The sequence below is a fragment of the Notolepis coatsorum genome (assembly GCF_963971535.1).
Source record: "Notolepis coatsorum genome assembly, chromosome: 4".
In the NCBI taxonomy this organism is placed as follows: domain Eukaryota; kingdom Metazoa; phylum Chordata; class Actinopteri; order Aulopiformes; family Paralepididae; genus Notolepis; species Notolepis coatsorum.
In genome coordinates this window covers 62,165,817-62,182,214 of record NC_140168.1, presented here as the reverse complement: position 1 = coordinate 62,182,214, position 16,398 = coordinate 62,165,817, and the positions used below count along the sequence as shown (strand labels likewise).

At 43.3% G+C, this 16,398-nt stretch overlaps 1 long non-coding RNA gene across 1 annotated transcript in view; it reads right to left on the bottom strand.

Annotated features, from left to right (window-relative positions):
- Positions 1 to 16,078, bottom strand: part of LOC311227072 — a 167,891-nt gene extending 151,813 nt beyond the window's left edge. The window contains exon 1 of the long non-coding RNA XR_014619567.1: positions 15,971 to 16,078. This is a non-coding gene — a long non-coding RNA (uncharacterized lncRNA). The remainder of the gene's footprint in view (positions 1 to 15,970) is intronic.
- Positions 16,079 to 16,398: the final 320 nt, after the last annotated feature.

Sequence of the window (16,398 nt, the reverse complement as noted above, 5' to 3'; positions counted from 1 at the left end):
ATTTAAAAAATTTACAAATACATTTTCTTTTTTTAAATATCTAACCCTAACTAACCTTACTGTCATGCACTTGTCCTAATAAACTAACCTACACTGTAGCACTCAACACTTTGATGAACATTGTTACTCAGCTGATAGAGTTGTGCCCTTCCTGATGACTTGTCGTACAGAACTTGTAAGTCGCTTTGGATAAAAGCATCAGCTAAATGACTAAATATAAATGTAAAATGTAAAGTCCCCCGAGCAGTCTGAGCTTGGAAAGCCAGCCTTTTGTTTGGGTGCACCGACTTCCTGGATTGATCTTCAGCATAAGCTGAAAATTGGTTCTCTGCTGACCTGTGGTCAGTTTAGGCCCATGATCTCAAACCTCCCTGGTTCATTGTGTAACTGTTTTAACTGACTTTTTATCTTTGTTTTGTTGAGTGTTTATTGTTGTATTCTTGTATGTCATTGCCTACAATGTAATCTTGGCAACATTGAGAATGAGGGACTTAAATAAAGGCCGGATTTAACATGACTTCCTATAATATAATGTTAATTTGATAAATATAAATCCCATCTTGTATTGTACAATAATTACCACACACACTTCCGGTCTTATATCCGAATACAGATACAGATGATGATGTCTCTGAACACTCCTAATAGACAGCCATCCCAATATAGTATGTCTCCTCTAATCATGCAGTAAATGAACTTATCCACAACAACAATTGCCTCGTACAGACTTCAGAAAGTATACAGATCCATAATTGCCGTGTTCAGATCAACCACAGCTAAAGATATACGAATATGAATGATTATCTTGCAGAGTTGGGGCGGCAAGACCTGAAATCCATATGGATGGATTGCATTTAGGTAACGCTTTCATCCAAAGTGCTTTACAACGTACGTGAAAAAGCTTAGCGTACAGCCCTGATAGGTCAGGTACATTCAGTCAAATCAAATCTGTAGTAGGCAACTTTGGAGAAAATAGCAAGAGTGAGTTCACCTACCCAGCAGAAGTCTGTGGTAAACTCACTCTTGCCAATTTCTCCAAAGTTGTTATTGTTTTATTTCATATTAATAACCGGATCAAGATCCCCGATCGACTCTGCAGATCTACCCGCCTCTGTGGAATCGGCAACATGCAATACCGGCCAGATCCTCTTAGGGGCGCCATCGCTCCACTGCAGTATCATTGTGGGCGAATGGAATTTAAATTTTTTACCCTCCAACGGAGTATCATATTACTCTGATCACAAACCAACAGCATGCACCATGTATCACGTTTCGAAGCGGAGATTTCACCATGGAATAAGGGGATTTATCATCAACCAATGGATATATCGATCTACCAGATGCCGATAGATAACGGGGAAATGCTGCCGGGTATCACACGGACTGACGGTAAGACATTTATCACCTAATTTATAGCCGGATCGGAGCTTGCTGTGCAACGCAAGCAATCGATCTGTGAATGTGGCTACTTACACGGACACTCTATTGGTAATCAATAATACTAATCGACGTCCCCCGCCGCCCCCCTTTCATCCATAGATGCTCTGGGATAGTCCGGATCATAAGCAGTTTATGTTATTTCATTAGCATATATACAACGGAAATGCCGTTGAATATAACGTTAGTACCCTTTAGCTCTATAACTAGCTTTCAGAAAATAGACGATACGAAATCTGCGATAAAGCTTATATTCACGGCGCTATAAAATGACAACCTACCGATGGATTATTTCTTTCTATACGCCATTCTGAAGGGACGGTTTATGCACTCAATTGACAATGAGAATGGACAGATAGCAACACTATAAAGTATAGATATAGCTGTTAGAAAACCCACATGTTTGTTTACATTCCCCGGTCCTCTAGCCCAGTGGTTCCCAAAGTCGGGGTCGCGACCCAAAGGTGGGCCGCGAGCAGCCATGGGTGGGCCGCGAGATGATAAAAAAAAAAAAATAAATTTTTTTTTTGTCAGGCCACTGAACTTAGAAGCAGGCCAGGACAGTGTTTCTAGTTGTATTCTAAAATTCTATTCTATTGTATTCTAAAATGTGACTATATGGTTTTATATTAACTTAATAAATAAACAAAAACGAATTATGCACATAAAACGCTGAAAACAACCGAAGCAACAATAGTATTTTAATGAGACTATTATTATTATCATTATTATTTTGCAACAAGTTAGCCCTCTCATAAATAGCACATATAAATGAATAACTAACTTGAACTAACTTAATAGGATTGAAGTGATATTTGGCTTAAAAAATCGGTCACCTGGCAAAAAAAAAAAAAAAAAAAAAGCCTGACGATGTGCATTGGGCCGCGGCTCTCTGACGCCTTATTTTCTGGGTCCTGGCCTGAAAAGTTTGGGAACCCCTGCTAGTCTAGCCACTAATTAGACTAAGCCCATCGGTCGTCAAAGTGTTAAGAAAAAGGACTGAACTACACCCCAACGACTGAGATCAAAGAAAAATACAAGATTAAATGGGATATGGACAGGATCAGATACCTAGGAGTGAATATTACAAGAGGGGTGGAGGGACTATATGATGCAAACTACAGATTAATCAGAAAATCAAAAGAGACCTAGAAAGATGGACATTACGCCTCTAGACTTTAGCTCAAGGATCGAAATCATAAAGATGAATATATTACCAAGGTTACTATACCTATTTCAGGCTCTACCTATATTAATACCACAAAGCCAGTTCAGGGAATGGAATAAACAGATATCAAGATTCATATGGAGGGGGGGGGGGGGGGGGGGGGAAGGCCAAGGATCAGATATGTGACTCTACAATTACCAAAGGAGAAAGGAGGAATGGCAATACCCAGTTTAGAAGATTACTACTACGCAACACAGCTGATAATAGTAGCATGTTGAACTTGGTGCAACGTGAATTATGAAGCCAAATGGAAAGACATAGAAACTAAAAATGAGGGACTCAAAGTGCAGGCACTAATAGGAGACAGGGAGCATACAGAAGAAAGGAACAACTAATAGACCCAATTACCAAATTCACTATAAATATATGGAACAAGATAGTAAAGAAATACAAGCTAGAAAAAGAAACCAAGATACTGAGATGGATAACGCACGACAAAAAATTTAAACCAGGGGAACATAATGGTACAATTTAAGATTTTAATGTTATCCGTATATAAAGGACAAATAAAACATCGTTAATTTGTAAGAAACCTCAATGAAAACGGCGCAGGGTAAATTATATTCGCTATTGTTATGAAAATGTGATAGAATCCCATAAAAATGTGGACGCATTTGGTCACTGTGACATTATATACTCCAGTAATAAGTAGGGCTGTCTTAAATACTTCGAAGCTTCGAAGCTTCGTTCGATGGCACAAGCTTCGAACATAAAAAAAAAAATCGAAGTTAAAAAAAAAAAAAAATCAAAAATTTACACTTTGGCTGCCATGGGTTAAATTCATTATCAACCGTAGGTTGCCGGCTCTATTTGTCTATAGAGAAAGTCCCCTTCTTTGCAGGGCTATAACTTTTAAAATTCTATTGCTACATTGCCATTATTAGGGCCCATTCAAAGTCCTATATGTATTGTTCATTGTGTAGCAACGTTAAACTTTTTCATTCACATATTCATAGTAAAGTATGGTCTAATGTATAAGTATGTTTTCATCTCTTTCTGCAGCTTTCTCCAGAACGTGATCTATAGCCCCAAATACATTATATTGATGATGCAATACAGTTTTATGGCAATCAGCGCGATATAAAAAATTCCAACTAGACGTACTTCTAGAAGTTACTACACGTCATCTGATGTTGACCGGATGGGCTAGGGGGCGTTTATAATTCCGTGGGCTGCGTTATACCAATCATCTAATGTGGGTCAAATGTTGATAATAGCAGTTAGTATCGAAGACGGTAACTTTACACGCTAAAACTCACCCCAGTCTCCGCGCGCCGTTGGGCGATCATCGTAGAGTAGAAATTTTATCATTATGGGATGTAGATTTACCCGGTCCATCTCCAGCTTGTATAATGGTATATACGTCCAAATCATGTTGTTTATCGAGTTATTGGCAATCGATCGCTGTGTATTGTGACGAGCTAGAATGCCGGGACCTATAGCGAGTGCCCGAAAGTAATACGGGCGTCCAGCACAACCTCTATGGCACTTCCTGTTAAGCGATTGCGCCGATCGGCCACCAGATGGCGCTCCTGAACCGCCAGAGTGGGTCCTCCTGGTGGATCTCAGGCCAGCGGAGGGGAAATATGAATCCGGTCCCAGATTTTTGAAATATTGATATCAAAGACGCTGTAAAGCGTCTTCGGCAACTTGAGCATGGCCGGGAATGACGTGTTTAAGCGTTTCCCGGCACCCAAAGTGTTAATAAAAAAAAATTCAAACATTTTTTTTTTCATTTTTTTTACTTCGGTGTGTGTGTGTGTGCATGGGGCCATTGGGTGGGGCCGGGGGACAAATACACTGGAGGAAAGTAACCCAGCTCAGCACTGCCCAAATTATATCATCACTATTGCCTGTTTGAAGGATATCATCCTCAAATACATATACACCTACATGCCTTGTAGAATTCCACACATAAGAAAGAAAGATACTGGGATGAATAAACAAAATAGGAAATAAAATTTAGATAAGGTGCTACTGAGATGTTTTGGTGAGTTCTTTGTTTTTTTGTGGAAGTTGCCCTTCTTAAAAATGCATGAACATTCACTGATAATTGGTCTGTAGTGGAGTCTACAAGGTCTACATTGCCGGACCATGTAGAATCCGGACCTTGTAGACTGACATAATTCTGTGCATAGTTTAGTCTACACAGGCCATATTTCAAATAATCAAAATCTTACTTCATTCATCTTAAACATTCTTGATTTGGGGGATTGGTAGTTCCCATGAAATCTGAAGTTGTTCAAACGACAACAGCGATCCACCTTGAATTAAATCACACAGCCGAGTGAAACCTTGTTGGCTCAGTCACGAAAGGGGCTACTTAATTAATTAAACCAACCCACTTTATTTATAGAGCACATTTAAAAACAACAAATTTGTCTTACCTTGACTTTGTCAATTTTACTGCTATACCAATTTATGCTTTATGTCTGCACTTTATGCATTGCTCTTGATCTGCCAATGTTGTGCTCATTTTATGCCTGTCTTTTTGTACTGCTGTGAAGCACTTTGAGCTGCAATTCTTGTATGAAAGGTGCTATACAAACACAGTGTATTATTATTATTATAAATTATTAGAGTTTGCTTCATTAATTAAAGGGTGTGAATTTAAGTGTTCTCTAGTGCCTTTTGTCCGCTTTAAGGTGGTGGTATAAGTTAAAGGTTGTGGTGTCGATGTAAAAAAAATCCGTGCCCGCTTATGCGGGCACCTATCTGGCCTAAGCCCCGGATCTCCTACAATCCTAAATCCGCCCCTGTGCAGTACGTGTCTCTGGAGCGACTCACATGTGCAGTAAGTGTCTGGACCGACTCTCACATGTGCAGTATGTGTCTCTGGACCACCTCACATGCAGTACGTGTCTCTGGACCACCTCACATGTGCAGTAAGTGTCTGGACCGACTCTCACATGTGCAGTACGTGGCTGGACCGACTCTCACATGTGCAGTAAGTGTCTGGACCACCTCACATGTGCAGTACGTGTCTGGAGTCCTGGACCGACTCTCACATGTGCAGTACGTGTCTGGACCGACTCTCACATGTGCAGTACGTGTCTCTGGACCACCTCACATGTGCAGTACGTGTCTGGACCGACTCTCACATGTGCAGTACGTAGCTCACAGTGGTATCGCGCGTCGCACTTATTATCTCCCTGCTCTTGTTCTCGCAGTCAGCAGCATATGAATGGCTTGTTCACGCTGCTTGTTGGGGGAGGGGCTTGTTCCCGCTGCTTGTTGGGGGAGGGGCTTGTTCACGCTGCTTGTTGGGGGAGGGGTGCTACGGCAGAGCAGAGGACGGAAGACCAAGTTGCACCTGAAGTTGAAGATAATCTGTCCCTGTATTTTTTCTTAAATAAATCAAATAAAACACATGGTATTTTTTATTTAAATAAAACAAAATACCACTACTCATATAAAGTATTGTATAGACAATTATTGGCAAAACTTTGATCTACTAATGGTAAATGGACTACATTTATATCGTGCTTTTACACACTCTACCTCCTGAAACAGTTTTTATTTTTATAGTTTAGTTTATAGTTTACCCTTCTTATTTTATAGTTTAGTTTATAGTTTACTCATCTTTTTGTTTGTATATATCACTGCAAGGCCATTGTCAAATTCCCTACCAGTCTCACATAAACCAGACCCCAAGGTGCTCTGCTCTGTAAATCATGATGTATCTGAGGACATATCACTGGACTGCAGAGAAGAAAGAAAAGCCATGTTTCTCATTGAAGTATAAAACAATCAGAGCAGCGTGAAGAAGGTCCCAGTCAGAACTAGGGATGGGAATAGAGAACCGGAACCGGTTCCTAATTGTCCGATTCCTGGAATCGCATGCCTCCATGACTATCGATTCCTCTTATCGATGCCATGTTTTTCCGACAGTTGCGCATTTTAAAACAATAACGTTAGCGCCACACATGCAGCCATAGCAGACTATTTGATTCCTTCACTAGGAAAACCTAAAGGGCTCAAAATTGCATATGCTCCCGAAATGCTCCCGCTGTTTCTATGTGCAGTGAAAAGTGAAAGTGCTTTGCATCCTAGTCATTCATTTACGTGGTAAACTAACGTTAGCGGCTAACGAGAGAGACAGAGAGAGAACACTGAGCTGGCACGGGTGGGGGCGTGGGGGAGGGAGCCCTGTGTGTGTGTGTGTGTGTGTGGGGGTGTGAGTGTGGGTGTGCGCGCGACATCAGAGGAGGTAGAAGCCTCGGAACTTTGGTAGGTGAATTGCTTTCCTAGATGTTACTTATGTTTCAGTTATGTTTTTACTTTTAACCTTTATTTATACAGGTCGGTTATTGATAACAAATTCTCTTTTGCAATAACGACCTGTTGATTGCAACTACAGTTCAATAGATAGATTAGTTTAAGATAATCTTAAATACATTATTTTATTTAAGTGTATAGTTAATACATTTTTTACAGTGTTTGTATTTTTCTGACATGGGGGCTCAACAATACATGATAAATGACAGTCAGAAATGTCATGTTGCATGTTGTTATTCTAACCAGCTTAGTTCTGTTGCATTTCCAATTTATTTATTTAAATGATAAATTTACCAGAAATCGATAAGGGAATCGATAGTGGAATTGTATCGATAAAATCTTATCAATTCCCATCCCTAGTCAGAACAAGCTACATTCCAGGTACTCGGGGGCAAAATCCAAATGTCCACTAGGGATAGGGGGGACATGTCCCCCTCCCTTTTCAAAATCTTGTTTTTGTCCCTCTCACTTTTTACAGTCCGAAAGCTAACATTATATAACGTTAATTAATATGCAAGACTTTTTCTGTGATGTGTGCGTTTGTGCAATGAGGAGTATGGCTAATGAAAAAAGTATAGTTAAATGGAAATCATCGTGGGTATGATTTGAGCTTCACGCGCGTGCGTTCACATGCACAGAAAAATCTATCACGCGCCTATTATTTCCCATCCCATAATAATTGTGTCCCCCCCACTTCTCAAACTAAAGTTTCACCCTTGCAGTTACTTAATCAGAAACACTTATTTGTCAACAATAATATAGTATTATAGTATAGTACAATATGTACTATATTGAAATATAAAATCAATGTATTAACCTATTTTTAAAAGGGGTACTTCGTCAATAATCTCACACACATCCAAAAACTCACATAAATTAATTAATTAATTAAAAACTCACACAGTTACCAAGGGTAAATTTGTTTGAATATGGCCACCAGTGATGTCATCGGGGACATTGGATAGTTGTGGTAATTATAGCACTGTAGTGTGTGCTATGGACATAATTCACCATTGTATTGTTTTGATGTATTGATGGGGCACTGTCACTTTAAGGAGGTTGGTTTTGGGGTTGGGCTTAGAGAAGACGCGCTGGTGGGATGTCATTGATAAAATGTTTGGTTACTACGAGCTGTCAGAGGCTAGCACGGCATAGATCTGACAGCTGTCACTTGTGCTAAAAATATAATAAATGACACGCGGCTTTGTGTTGTCGCAAGATAGAAATTGTGCGTTTCTCCTTTCCGACGATTTCTACATTGGTGAACCTGTTATAAGTTTTGAAGACGCTTCCGGGGCAACATGTCTACGAACGCAGTTTCGCTGAAATTACCTGAGTTCTGGGAGTCGTCAGCCTCGGTGTGGTTTGCGCAAACGGAGGCACAGTTCGAGCTGCGGGAGATTACCTCGGATACCACAAGATATTATTATGTGGTGTCAGCCCTGGGAAGTTCGACAGCCAGCAGAGTGGTGAGCCTCCTCAAGAACCCACCCGATTCGGGATAAATATCACACGATCAAGTCTCATCTATTAAAGACATTCGAACTTTCCGATACCGAGCGGGCCAGCCGGTTGTTTTCTTTGCAAGGGCTCGGTGATAGCAAGCCATCGGAGCTCATGGATAGGATGCTGGATTTATTGGGAGAGCACAAGCCTGATTTCCTGTTCATGGAACTTTTCCTTCTCCGGTTCGGGCCGCTCTGGCCAACACCACTATAGACGATTGCCGCGCGCTGGCCGAGGAGGCTGATACGTTTTTTTGGCTGGTCAACAGCACTGTGCAGCGGCAGTTTTCCCAACCCAAGCCTTTGTTTCACCGCCGGGAGACTGGAATATCATCGCCGCAGCGACAGCCCCTCGCCAGCAGCGTGACGCGGGGCTGTGTTTTGATCATGCACGGTTTGGACCTAAAGCCAAGCAGTGCCACCCGCCGTGCAGCTTCAGTGGACCGGGAAATGCCCGGGCCGGCGCTCGTTAGTGGCCATGAGCGTCGGTCGGGCTGGCAGGCTACTCTTTGTCCAGGACACCATCTCCGGGCGGCGTTTCATGTGCGACACGGGCGCGCAGAGGAGCGTCTTGCCGGCTTCTAGAGTGGACATCCTATCCGGTTGACATGGACCCCCCATCGAGGCTGCCAACAGCACCCCCATCCGCACATACGGCACCAGGTATGTCGAAATGTGTTTTAGTGGCCAACGGTTTGGCTGGGACTTTATCACAGCTAATGTAGCCGTCCCTCTTCTAGGCGCAGATTTTTTGTGTGATTATGGACCGTTAGTGGATATTAAAAATTGCCGCCTAATTGATGCCATTACGTTCTGCTCTTATGCTGGTGCGCTTGGAGGTGCAGACTCCATCAGACTCTCTAGCATGCTCTCCGCCGCAGATGAGTTTCAACACCTTCTCGCCGAGTTCCCGGGCCTCACGCGGCCCACGTTCTCATCATCTACAGCCAAGCATGGAGTGGAGCATCATATCGCCACGACCGGCCCTCCGGTCTATGCCCGGGCTCTGCGCCTCGACCCGGTCAAGCTCAGCATTGCCAAGGCAGAGTTCGAGAACATGGAACGCCTCGGCATTGTCCGTCGCTCCGACAGCCCATGGGCCTCCCCCCTCCACAATGTCCCCAAGCCGGGAGGGGGGTGGCGCCCGTGTGGGGATTACCGCCGGCTCAACGATGCTACGACGCCGGACCGGTACCCAGTCCCGCACATTCAGGACTTTTCTGCCCGCCTTTCAGGGAAATTAATGTTTTCCAAGGTGGACCTTGTGCGTGGGTATCATCAGGTGCCCGTACAACCGCTGGACGTTCCGAAAACAGCAGTCATAACTCCATTTGGACTATTTGAGTTTCTGCGCATGCCATTCGGCCTCAAAAAGGCTGCACAGACGTTCCAGCGCCTTATGGACTCTGTGCTACGAGACTTGCATTTAATTTTTGTATACTTGGATGATATCCTCATAGCCAGCGCCTCTAAGGCTGAGCACATGTCCCACATCCGGATGCTTTTTGAGCGGCTAAATGAGCATGGACTGATAATCAACCCGGCCAAATGCCAGTTTGGGCGGTCAACCATTGTCTTCCTCTGGGCCTTACCCCTGCACCGCTTGTTGTAAATGTTCTGGAGGGTGGGAAGCCCCCCTCCAATTGTGCGTTCGGCTGAACGTGTCACTCTTTGTAGTCTGCTACGGTCTTGTGCAGTGCTATTCCCAAACCAGGAGGTGATGTTGCCAGTCAGGATGCTCTCTATTGTACATGAGTAGAAGTTCTTAAGGATCTTCTGACTGACTTGGAACTTCCTTAGGCGCCTGAGGAAGTAGAGGTGTTGTCGTGCCTTCTTCACAACACTGTCAATGTGTGTGGTCTATGTCAAGTCCTCGGATATGTGGGCTCCGAGGTACTTAAAACTAGAGTTGTTCCGATACCGATACTGGTATCGGAAAAGCCGCCGATACTGGCTAAAATGCTGGTATCGGTATCGGCGAGTACCCTCTAATGCTGCGCTCCGATACCATATGACGTAATTTATCAACAACACTGTGGTCTGTTGAGTAAGCATTATAAAACAAACGTGTGCTTAATCGATTAAAGTGTCAATGCCATTTGTAATTTTAACAGCAGATACTTTCTTAAATGTCATCGTCCCGACAGAGCGGTGTTGACGGCGAGCTCATGGGTTCGCTTGGTGGCTGGTGTTATTAGCATTGAACGGCTAACCGAAAGCTAGCTTTAACATTACCTTGGCTAAAGTAGGGGCTATTCATATAATCCAGCAATAATGGCTGCAGACCTGCAAGCAAAGTACAGCAAGTTGGCAAAGGAGTATTCCAAGTTAAATCACAATGTCACCAGTAACGTTACAGTCTTCTATGGTCTTCCCATATACCGGTAGCTCATGCTAGCTAACGGTAACGTCGTCATTGCACAATTGCACGTCGCGTACACAATTAATGACATGTTGCGGACAGCCATATCGGCGACAATGTTTAGCTTTTAGTGCCAAATGATAAGAGTCTGAGGCGGAGTCTCAAAAGAGAATGTTGAATATTTATTGTGCAAAAATCAAAACAGATCCGACTGCTACTGAACGGAGCCTTGTAGACAGACTGAGTAGGGTATATCTGCAGAGCCAGTGGGTAGCGAGTGCAGCAACGTATAATGTCCGTGTGGATCATTGGAGTAGGGTATATCTGCAGTGCTGAAGCCCCATACTCATTGATTAATGATACTAATACAAATCTATACAATCACCTGTTGTTGAATAAATACCATTACTTTCTAGTTATGACTAAAAAAACTGTATATATAAAACAGTATGTTAAAAAAAAAAAAAAAATTATATTTATAAAAAATTTATATAATATTGTTTTTTTTTTTTTTTTATGTATGCACTGGTATCGGATAAGTATCGGTATCGGCCGATACCCAAAGCTTAGGTATCGGAATCGGATCGGAAAGGAAAAAATGGTATCGGAACATCTCTACTTAAAACTGTTCACTCTCTCAACCGGTGCCCCGTCGATGCTGAGGGGGCTGTAGTCCCTGACCCCCGACCTCCTAAAGTCCACAATCATCTCCTTTGTTTTGCTGACGATCAGGGAGAGGCTGTTCTCCTGGCACCATCCCGCCAGGACCTTGACCTCTTCCAGGTAGGCCCTCTCGTCGTTTGCAGAGATCAGGCCCACCACTACTGTGTCGTCAGCAAATTTGATGATTGTGTTGTTACTCCGCTGAGCCACACAGTCGTGTGTGTACAGGGAGTAGAGGAGGGGACTCAGAACACAGCCCTGGGGGGGCCCTATGTTGAGGGTGATGGATGAGGAGGTGCAGTTGCCTGCTCTCACCACCTGGGGTCTGCCCGTCAGGAAGTCCAAGACCCACTGGCAGATGTCATAGTTCAAGCCCAGGTCCCTGAGCTTGGCTATGAGTTTGGAGGGGACTATGGTATTGAATGCTGAGCTGTAGTCGATGAATAGTATTCTCACATAGTTCCCCTGCCTCTTGTCCAGGTGTGATGCTGCTGTGTGCAGCACATGGGCTGTCACTTGTGCTAAAAATATAATAAATGACACACAGCTTTGTGTTGTCGCAAGATAGAAATTGAGCGTTTCTCCTTTCCGACGATTTCTACAGCACCATGAAATGATGTAATAGCAATACAATAGCAATACCTTGTCGTATAGGGACTGCTACCTTATAATTTCACTGAGCTGTAATGGACACAAGGATTCAATGTCACAGGTGGCCATATTCAAACTAATTTACTCTCAATAACTAAATTAATGTGTGCAAAATTGTTAAGCGTTTTTGGATGTGTGTGAAATAAATAAAGCCAGTCACACCGCTCATAAAAAAACCAACCCTGAACCCCACCGTCATAGGCAACTATTGTCCTGTCTCTCTTGTCTCCTTCCTTTCTAAAACACTTGCTGCATGCTGTATCCAACCAACTTACTGCTTATCTCTTACAGACCTCCTAGACCCTAATCAGTCAGGCTTCCGGACTGGCCACACCACAGAAACGGCCCTCATTGCGGTCACAGAGGCACTTCACTTAGCAAAAGCGAAAGGCCTCTCCTCTGTCCTGATTCTCCTAGATCTATCTGCAGCCTTCGACACAGTCAACCATCAGATCCTCCTCGCGGCCCTCACAGGAATGGGAGTGGCTGGCTCTGCGCTGACATGGCTGACATCATACCTCAATGACCGCTCCTACCAAGTGTCATGGAGAGGGACGTCAGAAGGATCCGCCCCTTCCTGACAAAAGAAGCCACCCAACTCCTCGTCCAATCAACAGTCATCTCCCGCCTCGACTACTGCAACGCACTGCTTGCTGGCCTCCCGGCCACTGCCACCTAGCCTCTTTAACTCATTCAGAACGCAGTGGCCCGCCTGATCTCAAACCTACCGAAGTCGGCCCATGTCACCCCACTTCTTAAGGACCTGCACTGGCTCCCCATTGCTGCACGAATCCGCTTCAAGGCCCTCGACCTGGCATACCGTGTGGCAAAGGGAACCGCTCCCGCCTACCTCCGGTCTCTAACTACACGCCCTCAAGACCCCTACGCTCTGCATCTTCTGGCCGTCTCAGACCCACTCCTGTCCGAGCTCCGGAGGGTCATCAAGGAGAACCTGCCTTTTCTCAGTCCTTGCCCCATAATGGTGGAAAGAACTACCCACCCCAGTTAGGACAGCCGAAACCCGTCCAATCTTTCGCCGTCGACTAAAGACGCACTTCTTCAACCATTATCTCAAATAAAATGTAAAAAAAAACGTGTCGAAGAAGTTAACTAACCTTACTGTCATGCACATGTCCTAATAAACTAACCTACACTGTAGCACTCAACACTTTGATGAACATTGTTACTCAGCTAAGTTGTGCCCTTCCTGATGACTTGTCGTACAGAACTTGTAAGTCGCTTTGGATAAACGCGTCAGCTAAATGACTAAATGTAAATGTAATGTAAATCAGCATTGTTTTTGGGTGAAGTGCTCCTAAGACTATCACAGCCTCACAAAACGTTGAACCCAAACATTAGAGACCTGGGTCATTAAGACAATTTATGGTTTGTCTAGGTACATTAAAAACAGGTGCGTGTGTGTGTGTGTGGGGGGGGGGGTTCTGGGACATTTTCAGCTAAATCTGTAATTGCACCACCCCAAAACTTGGTACAGCTTCTTATTATACATCAATGGGTGCAGCAACTTAATACACTTAATGGAGCCTGGGAATGGCTATTATATGTCTCCAAACGAAAATCCTAAACCCTTATGCAATCAATATTCATTGAACATTTGAATAGGCTAAATTGACAGCAATGTTTACGACAATACTGTAGAGATGACACAACAGAGCTTTCCAACTCTAAACTCTTCTGCATCAAACAAACTCTTCTGCGTGATTATCCAAGTTCTTTGTCAGCCGTTTCAAGTCACATGTGCAAAATGACCATTCAGGGTAGAGATGACCAATTTGAGTTGTATGGAGAAGTTTTCACATCACACTATATGTGTGATCCCAGCTACCAACAGCACGTTCAGTTTCAAGTGGGACTGTGGAATTGTGTTGAGTGGAGTTTACGGTAATTGAAGCATGATTGTGTGCTAGACAACCATGGAAAAAAGGAAGAATTGAGTCTGCACACTAGATAATGCCCCTGTGAACATTTATTGGTATACCACCATGTTTGCTAGACTGCCATGAAACCTCCAGTAAGTGTGTTCACTGGGAGGTATAGGGTATTACATGGTATAGATACTATAGACTATAGAGTATTATATGACATGGGACTACATAGTACTACATGGTACTACATTGTATTAAATGGTACAACAGGGGGGTGCTACCTGGTACATGGCACTACAAGATACAATATGGTACTTCAGGGTATTAGATGGTGCAAATTGAGTTTTATAGGGCCTGTCATAAACTGACAAACATAAGTAGGCCTTTTAAGTCAAACAGCAAACTAGCTACTAAGCAACTTAGCCAGCTGTTGTGAATTTGCAGTCAAACTATGCTAATGGTTCGCTTACTAACTTAAGCTGGTTTTATGATTAGCATGTGTGTGTCCGTTCTGTACACTACTTTGTGCATGCCCAAATCATTCATAGTGTGCCAGGCTCACAGATAATCACCTTGTTTCTAGGAAACAAGGAAGCTGCTAGCTTGACGATTTATAAATGAGCCTATAAGGTTTGTCTATTTTGAATGAAAAACACCAAGCCCCTTGTTCAATTTCTTTACAAGTAGCTTTTACAAGGATAATGACCTAACTAAGTAGTTTTGTGCATATAGGTGCATGATAATCTTTTTCGATTAGGCTAAAGCTAATAGCCAATACTACAAATGCCTGAAATAATCTTTCTGACTTAAACATTACTTAAAGTAAGGAGGTTAGCTTGACTTTATATATGTCCAAAATGAGTTATGTGTCATCCGTCAGCGGCCAGGAGCCACTGCTTATTCCAAGACAGAGCTGAGATGCTGTCTGCTCGTACTCATCAACTGGGAGACTTTTCAAAATAAACGGTCTTCGTGAAGTTATTTGAGGATCATATATTCCATGATGAAGGTATCTTCTTAAATGTTAAGAGCCATGTATTTTCTATGGGAACATTCCCTTTCTGGGCCTGAGGAGGGGAAACGCTGCATTGCCGCCGTTTGGCCAGCAGGTAGGATCGGTGTGCCGGGGCTGAAGGCACTGCATGGGGGCTGATGCCTGCCCTGCACTCACGAAGCCAAATCAGCTGTTGATTTCCACACAAACTTGCACTCGCTCGCTCGACTTCATTTTTCACAGGGATTTGTTACGTAGGCTGACAGTTGACCTGAGGTACACTCGGTAGCTTGTGTCTCGTACAGTATGAAGTGTGCCAAAATCTCATCTACGGCAAGTCATGTGGGACAGTTAAGCCTAATTATTTTAATCAGTTATTACAACATGTAGCCTAGTCTTCGCCTGGTAAATTCACATCATGAGAAACGTTTTTTGTGTAGACAACGTGAATGAGACATGGCAATTTCCAGGGGGAATACTCAATATTGCAGCAGCACCTTTATATAATATATAATCTGTTCATGAAATTGAATAGTTGATGTTAACAAATTCCCATAATATGTTTGCTCAAGTCAAGCCTCATAAAGTTAAAAAGGGTTTCGAGATGTTGAACCACGCGTCTACATTGCCAATGCAAAATAAAAATAAACGTTAGTCTACACAGTAACAGTAGTTACAGTAACGTCAGGAGTCTCAACTCGTTGACAGCAGGCAATAAAACATGCACAGACCACGGCCACATTTCAAAACCTTACCAAACGTCCATAATCATAAAAATAGGTTTATGGTAGCGATATACGATAATGTGGGTCAATAATCCAACTCACTAAAGTCTATAAAACATAAATAGTATGCGTGGACAAAACATAATAGCGTACTGTACATACTGTCAAGTGCCCCGTTCTGTACAGCCGTCGTTTTTGACGAGCACCGGAACATTAGGCAAAGCTGAAAAAAGGAACATACCGCTTTATGCAATACGAAGCGTGGCAAAATATTATTTTCAGTCCCACCGCCACCGCCAATGCATTCCCGTCCCTCTGGACCGAACGTGTGTAGGTCTTCGTATAGAGGCTCATAAAAACGGGACGAGACTGAACGGATGCAACGTCGCTTGCCCTGGAATGACCCGTGTTTTTAAGGAGGAGTGGGTAGGCTGTGTTATTTTCTTTCCTAGCCGCATTTCTCGGAGACGCTCTCTGATTGGCCACTGACTGACGCTCTCTGATTGGCCACTGACATGTTTGCCCAATCGCGTGACGAGCTGTGTCTTTGCCCATTTCCGCGTCGAACAGCCTGCAAACTACCTGGCGTTCTATCGCCATGCTCTAGACAAACACTAACCTTAACCAACTTCGAAAGAGTGCCTAAGCTTAACCGACGAAAGAACTTGC